Source organism: Peromyscus californicus, unplaced genomic scaffold (assembly GCF_007827085.1).
Source record: "Peromyscus californicus insignis strain IS unplaced genomic scaffold, ASM782708v3 Scaffold_5__1_contigs__length_169319896, whole genome shotgun sequence".
NCBI classification, from domain to species: Eukaryota; Metazoa; Chordata; class Mammalia; order Rodentia; family Cricetidae; genus Peromyscus; species Peromyscus californicus.
Window position 1 is genome coordinate 24,673,722 of NW_026294573.1, and position 7,928 is coordinate 24,681,649.

At 46.5% G+C, this 7,928-nt stretch overlaps 1 protein-coding gene across 1 annotated transcript in view; it reads right to left on the reverse strand.

Annotated features, from left to right (window-relative positions):
- The window catches only part of Ptp4a2 (protein tyrosine phosphatase 4A2), a 28,044-nt gene extending 21,199 nt beyond the window's left edge, over positions 1–6,845 (reverse strand). Inside the window, exon 1 of the mRNA XM_052716082.1 lies at positions 6,466–6,845. The gene's annotated coding sequence lies outside the window, so the exon portion shown is untranslated. The remainder of the gene's footprint in view (positions 1–6,465) is intronic.
- Positions 6,846–7,928: the final 1,083 nt, after the last annotated feature.

The window sequence follows — 7,928 nt, forward strand, 5'->3', positions numbered from 1 at the left end:
AATTTTCATGTTAACACTACATAGGTTAGGAAAAGCGTGAAAAGAGAAGAGGATCAAGACTTTGAGAGCCAGCAAAATGGCTCAGCTTGTAAAGGTACCTACTGCCAAGAAGAAAAAACACAGGGTCCAACGAGAGAAACCACCTCCACTAAATTGTCCTGTCACACACAAGTGTCACACACATTTACACAGGGACAGAAACACACACCTAATAAAAAACAAAGCCTCCTAAGTACAAGTATGAAACTGGCGGCAACTAGAAGAAATCAGTAGGAACAATGAAAGATATGATGTGACTTGAAAAAGATTAGCCTGTGGTTAAGCAGATTAACACTGGAGACAACCTTGACCATATGGAGAATTTCAGACCAGTTCAAATCACACTAAAGATTCTCAGAAATTCCAAAGTGGAGTAGTGGTCATAAGAGTGAAGCAAATGCTGTCAGAGGGGGGTTGCCTCTTCTGATAAGACACACAGGCACAGAGAGAGAGACAGACACAAACACAACTCCACAATAAAAATACATATTCTTTATACTCATTAACTCTGCTTGATCATTGAATTGTTTTCTTCCCTCAGAAACAGAAATGCATTTAACTAAAGATCTCATGTGACTAGAAATGCAAAACAAAATATAGCCTGGCTGGCTATGGTGGCACATGATGAATTCCAGGTCTCAGAAACTGTCACAGGAGCACTGACAGTTTGGGTCCTGGGTCCTGTCAAAACAGTCAGGGTTGAGGATACAGCTTAACCAGCATACGCGCAGAACACACACCACATGTGTATGCACATGTGACTCATGTTTGAAGTACTTATATTTACATAATTTAAACTAAAAACCAAATGAAAACTTGTTTGTAACCACACATGTGAAGTAGAGAATCATGTCACTAGAATCTATTGTCCCTCTATCACCTCCTTCTCAATTTGCTGACAAACCCTGCTGGTGACTCATATCCTTCTGCACTAACCAGCCACTCTGTTCCCTTACGATAGGCTTTTCACCGTAATGCAAAGTAGAAAACATATCAACTCATCCGGGTACTAACAACAAAAAATACCAAACATGCATATAGATCAAACATTCAAATATAATGACACAACCTAGTACTTCCTGTAAAACAATGAGGGGGGAAAAGATGGTCAAACTTTACCTAAAGCTGTAACACAACTAGAAGAAAGCAGAGCTGATTTTGAACTGTCAAATGATACATTACTTAGAGCCAACTTTTTTTTTTTTTTTGGTTTTTCAAGACAGGGTTTCTCAGTGTAGCTTTGCACCTTTCCTGGGACTCACTTGGTAGACCAGACTGGCCTCGAACTCACAGAGATCCGCCTGGCTCTGCCTCCCGAGTGCTGGGATTAAAGGCGTGTGCCACCACCGACCAGCTTTAGAGCCAACATTTTTACCACTGCAGAAGTAAAAATATAATTTATCAGAACTGCTAGAACAAATATATCAAGGGTGCATTTTATGCCAAAAGAATATCCTCTGAGAGGAATCAAATTTCAATCCAAGAGTACGATGAAAGGAATTAAACACCAGTTCTCTATAGGAGACAGCTCTACTGTTCAAAGTGTGTTGGTTCAACCAGGCTCAACTAGTAAAGAAAGCGCAGTAAAGCCTCTTTTCTTTTGGGGGGGGGGGTGTCGAGACAAGGGTTCTCTGTGTAGTTTTGGTGCCTGTCCTGGATCTGGCTCTGTAGACCAGGATGGCCTCGAACTCACAGAGAGTGCTGGTATTAAAGGCGTGAGCCACCACTGCCCAGCCCTCAACTTTAAATACTTGATAGATTTAGAGTTAGAAAAAGATATTTTGAGACATAGTCTCACTGTAGCCCAGGGTGATCTCAAAGCTCAAGGTAACCTCTGACCTTACATCCTCAGCCTTCTGTATTAAAAATTAAATTTCTGTGACTATTTTAACAATGGCCCAGACCTCTACAACTCCAAGGAGCAGGTTTATGTACATCACCCACTTCAGCTCTACACCAGACATTCCTTCATATAAGGCATCAAGGCCCAAAACACAGCCCAGGAAGTCAACTGAGTTAGAGAATGTAGTTCATGGATAACCACGTAGCTCACAAAGATACCAGACACAGATGTGTATAGTTTTGAAGTGGAAAACGGGGAAAAAATTCTTCATGTATCCAACAGATTAAACTCAAATGGCCATTTTCCAAAGTAATTATAATTAGTAGCATCCACTGCTTCAGCAGGGATGTAAGTGCTTTAATTCCAAAAGGAAAATAATTTTTACTCACCACCTTGTACTTACTGTTGTCTTAGCTTAGATCCCAAAACTTGTATTTCAACATTAACTCTATAAACCAATCTTCTTATTTGTAAAGATGAAAGAATATCATCATAAGGATCAATAAATTTAGAATGTGATGGATGACTTAGTGTTTTTTTTTACATTTGTGTGGGCCACAGCACTTATGTGAACAACTTGCATAGAAGAGAACTTGCAGTTCATCTCTCCTTCTATCATGTGAGCTCCGAGGATGAAACTCAGGTTGTCAATTGGAAACAAACACCTTTACCTGATGAACCATCACCTCGATGGACATAAAGGTGATGGTTTGTGATCAGACACAAAAAAGCCTCTAAATGCTGGAACCAAGAGCACTTAGGTTTAATGTTGTACTTTACACGCACCCAAAGCACATTCTACCACTATCCTCCTTACTAAAGTAACTTACCCTACCACTGAGTCCTGATTTCTACCCACTACTTAATGATCCCCAACTTCTACCTATGCATAACTTAGGTTTTGCTCTAACTGAAGTTTCCATCTCCAGAGTGAATGTCTAAAAGCCGTGTGTTGCTCTCTTGAAGCTTTCTTTGTCAATGATTTCTCCAGACACTTTACTGATCTCCTCCAACCACGAATTCCAATAAAATGTCGAACTGTAATGTAAATCCCTACTGAACTTCAACTTTGTGTCCAAACTGTAGTCTGCAATTATTACCAAAAAAAAAAAAAAAAAAAACCGGGCGGTGGTGGCGCACGCCTTTAATCCCAGCACTTGGGAGGCAGAGGCAGGCAGATCTCTGGAAGTTCAGGCCAGCCTGGTCTACAGAGTGAGTTCCAGGAAAGGTGCAAAGTTACACAGAGAAACCCTGTCTCGTAAAACCAAAACTATCTTTGAAGGACAGAAAAAGTTCTCTCAGAGGGTAGAGGGTGCAGCTATGTAGAGTGACAGGAAGCCCTAGGTAAAGGGGCCAGGGGTGCTAACTCAAGAAAAAAAAATACAATTTCCTCTGCTCACAATTTTCAGCAAGTATATAAATAACACATATGTAACTTTGACTTTAAAAAACATGCAGGCTGGGCAATGATGGCACACCCCTTTAATCCCAGCAGAAGCAGGTGGATCTCTGAGTTCAAGGCCAGCCTGGTCTACAAAGGAGTTCGAGGACAGCCAGAGCTGTTACACAGAAAAACCCTGTCTTGAAACTCCCCCCCCAAAAAAAGCAACACAAAGCAAAAAAAAAAAAAAAAAAAAAATGCAGAAGCATTCATTTACACTTCCTTACCTAATGCCACCAAAGTTCAGTGATGTTGTAAATGGTGTAAATGGTTTCTGTCTATAAACCTGGTACAATCAAATTAAATATTACTTGACTGACTCATGGAGGGAGTGGTCTGACTTCTGTTCTGAGTCAGAAAATACCCAGTTCAGCAGTTTTGAACTATTTTTCATCAATATAGGTGTTCTGAAATGCCAGCTTTTGTAGATGCTAAATGTAACAAGCTGTTGTCTTAGTAATACTTTGCATCTGGAGTTCAACTTATAATTAACAGAGTACTTTCAAGAGTATTCTCTTACATGTGATTTGCAATCTCTTGACTTAATTATCTGCACATCCCAAGAGAAAAACTTTCAAAGTGGCAACTTCAGTTGACTCCTCAGCTCCAATAAATGCCCCCACAACACACACAAAACCACCAAACATAAAGTCTGCTACATTTCTTTAATCAGACTTTCCTCCCAGACATATCCCAGGTGCCTCATAAAAACTGTCTCAAAGCACACACCCTGGGGCCCCAAGACAGTTTCAAGGCAGAATCTCCTCCCACATAAAAGCCTAGCTTAGGCCCCCAAAAGTCCCAAGTCAGCATCTCCTACACCCATCCTCCTGCCTCAAACACACTCAGCCCTCTCCATTAGCTTCCACAGCTCTCGTGTGCGCAAGCTGCTAGACCACTGTAAGGAGAAATTTCCAAGTCAGACTCACTAATAAGAGAATGGTTTGGTGTCCTGGAAAAATCAGGGGCTTTAGACGACCTTAATTTTTAATCCAGTTCTTATTATTTGTGACCTGGGACAAGTTACTGAACAAAGTAACTGCTCCTCATATATCTCTTCATCTCATCACTGTTAAGTCTAGAGGGGATCAGCAAATCCCTAGTGCCTGACAAATAGAAGCATCTCAAAAATATGCGAAACAAATGCCAATGAGGACATCCTCCACCTTTATTGTGGCCATGAGAATTAAATGAGTATAAAAAAACACCTGTAGCACAGTGGCACTTATCACTAATTACTCCCATCTTCCTGTGAATGACAATACTACTTCTCAAGCATTGTATGAGAAAAGGGACACTAAGCAAACCATTAATTTCTATCTAAGCTTGGAGGGTCATGCCGGCCATCCCAGCACTTGGGAAGCTGCACCAAGAGTACTACCACAAATGCCAGGCCAGCTTGAGCTGCAGAGTAACTGCCAGCTCGAGCTACAAAATCAGACTCTATATTATTAAAAAAACAAAAAACTTTTCACTTTTAACAAATATTTTATCAAATGTTACATATGCGTAAAATTTCTAACTTCAGTAACATACTAATTTTTGTCTGTAATTCTACACCCACTATCAAAAAGAACCACTTATTTTTACTTTCCTTATTCCCAACATTTTTTTGGTAGTAGTAACAGTGGGGATTAAACCTAGGGCTTCTCTATCCCGGCAAGTGCTCTCTCTACCACTGAGCTATTTCCCCAGACTCCCTTTTACTATTTTGAGATAAGCTCTCAAAGTTTCACAAGCTGTCCTTGAATCTTCCATCCTCTGGCCTCTAACTCCCAAGCAGCGGAGATTACAGAGCTGTGGCACCAGCCTCAGCTTTGCTTACTTATTTCCAATTACCTTCTATGATTACATCATTAAAGTATAAAACCTGTACCAACAGTTCATCTCGAATCCCCAATTCAGCCTACTTACACATCTATAATCTAAAACTTGGAAGACCAAGGCAGGAGGATCAGAGTTCAAAGCCAACCGCGTTACAAAGAGTTTGAGACCATACCGAACTACAAGAACCACCCTATTTGGAATTTCTAAAAATAGTAAAATGGAACAAAATAATTCTTTCTTCAACCCCTGATAGAGAAAAGTCCATTAACAATCATGTCGGATCATTCAATCTGAAACTAAAAATGTCCGGATCAGAAAACAAAGCCCTGATAATGTGTTCTTCCATAGCCTTAGTTTCCTTTTGCACACTAGCAAAGCTTAACTTCTCTCACTTCCTGTCTGAAACTGCTCAGTAACACAGCGCGGAAACAAGTAAATATCATATACTAATCCAGCTACAGCGACGCATTTGCTGAATGCCTACAACGACACTAGATTAGTCACTTTGTATTTCGTGACAAATCGAAAGAAGAAATCCAACTATGGCACTTCTTCGTCTACATTTATACTATGACTGTTTCTTAGGCGCTTTCCTGCAGAAGGGTAAGAGAGTCACAGCCTAAAAGATACTGCGGTTTACCTCACTAAATATCCTTGACCCGAACACTAAGCATTTACCTACCAAAAAAAGTTTACGTTTCCCAATACGCTACTGGCAAAAAACTCAGGACCCTGGGCAGGAGAGTCAAGCTGGGTTAGTGAGCTTGGGAAATGGGGGTTGGGAGGATCGCAAAGACATCTCTGGAAACTCAGAAATTTACATAATTTTTAGGAAAGGGGGAAAGAAGCGCCAGAGATCAGCGTCACGGGAGACTCAAACCCTTTCCTCTTACTTGACCGAAACTCACGGATCCCACGCTTCTGAGCGAGTCAGACCCTGGACACGGAGGTTCACTATCAACACAAAGACCAAGGGGCCTCCAGGATGTCTGTGCTCACGCGCCGGACGAACGCGGCGCACCCCTGTACACCTCCTCGCCCGCCACGCTCCTCCTCGCCCCCACTCGCTCTCGCCACACCTTCGCCCCCACAAGGACACATGCTGCCCGCACACGCACCTTCTCCCGCATTCTTTCACGCTCGCTCGCTCGCTCGCTCGCTCCCCCACCTCGAGCCGCGCTCCCCGCCCCTGGCCCGGCCCGGCCCTCCTTCCGGGGACGTGTCTCGGGCCTGCTCTAATGGCAGCGGCGCCTCCCGCCCTCCCCTGCCCGAGGCCCGGGCGCCGCGCGGGGCCGCCCGGGAGGGGCGCACTCACGCTGGCGAGCTGGGGACTGGGCATTGAAGGCCGGCGGAGGCGGGAGCGAGGAGGCGCCTCTCTCCTCAGTCACCTCGGCGGCGGCGGCGGCGGCGGGAGCGGCGGCGGCGGCGGCGACGACTCCCCCCCAGCCTCGGCGCGCGACACCCGGCCCGGCCCGGCGGCGGCGACGGCGCGTGTCCACGAGTCCGTCTTGCTGCTGCTGCTGCTGCTGCTGCCGCCGCTGCCGCTGCGTCCCCCGCTGCCGCCGCTGCCCCCGTTACCGCCGCTGCCTGCTGGCGTCGCCTCGCGCCGTTCCCGGCCGCCGCTGCCGCTCCAGCCGCTCCCGGACGGACGACGGTTACAGCCTGGCCGATCGCGCCGCCGCCACCACCGCTGCGCGCGCAGCCGGACCAGCTCCCGCCGCCGCCCCTCAGGGGGCGCTGCGGGGCGCGGCGCGCGCGGCCGTGGCCCCGCCCTCGGCGCCACTGATTGGTTCCCGGCGGCTCGCGGCGGTTGGCCCCGCCCGCCCTGCCGACGGGGCGCTGACCCACTGCCCTGGGCGCCTGCCGCTCTCCGCCTCCTCGTGGTTCGCAGTGCTCGGCCCTGGGGGCGACGGAAGGCGCATCCATGTGACCGGCGCGGGGTGGGGGAACCGGGTGACGAACGTGGCCGAGGAAAGCGCCCGCCCACGCTGCGGCCCGCCCATCCGCACCTGGGTCTAAGTTAGAGCCTCTGGCCGCCCAGTGACCCGCAAGGTCGCGGGCGGATTCCCGTTCCCTGGAGGCGCGGCCTCGGGCCAGATCCCGCTGGGACTGGGACTGGGCGGCGACTGAGCTCTGTGCACGGGTATTTCCTGCTCAGAAGTGAGGAACCGAGTAGTTTAGTGCTTGGCTGCCCTTCCTTGAGGCCTCGAATGGCGTGTACTTCTCCGCGAAGGGTCTTTCTGCCCTGCTCCCCAGCCCCCTCCCCGGCTAGCAAAACACAGAACTCTTCTTAGGCTGACGGAAATACAGACTTAAGGAACAAGTTTTTTCCTAAGTATTCTCAACTATGAAGCGAAAATAATCCCATCTTCACAGATGCTCTTCAGTACCAATATAAAGTATGAAGAATGAGCATGATTTAAAACAAAACTGTGGAACTGAGTCTATAGCTCCTTGTTTGTGAGGCCCTAAATTCAATCTTGGCACCTCAAAAAGGTGGGGTGGTTTGGATTGGATGTCAACATTGCCGATCTAATGTCCGTTTTAACGAGTTAAGATAATCCTAGAGATCCTCCAATGGAAAGATTTTTGCTTTTTGCATTTGGAACCTGGCCAGAAATTCTTTGCCAGATCATTCATCCTGAGTTCTGGTTAGGAAAATGTGGTTACCAGTGAGTTGGGAGACTGATTTGGGCTATTGCCAGATGGAGCAGGAAAAGGCCCTGGAGGCTGGTTTGAGAAGTGGGTAGACTCCCCCAGAAAGAAGGGAATGAGGAG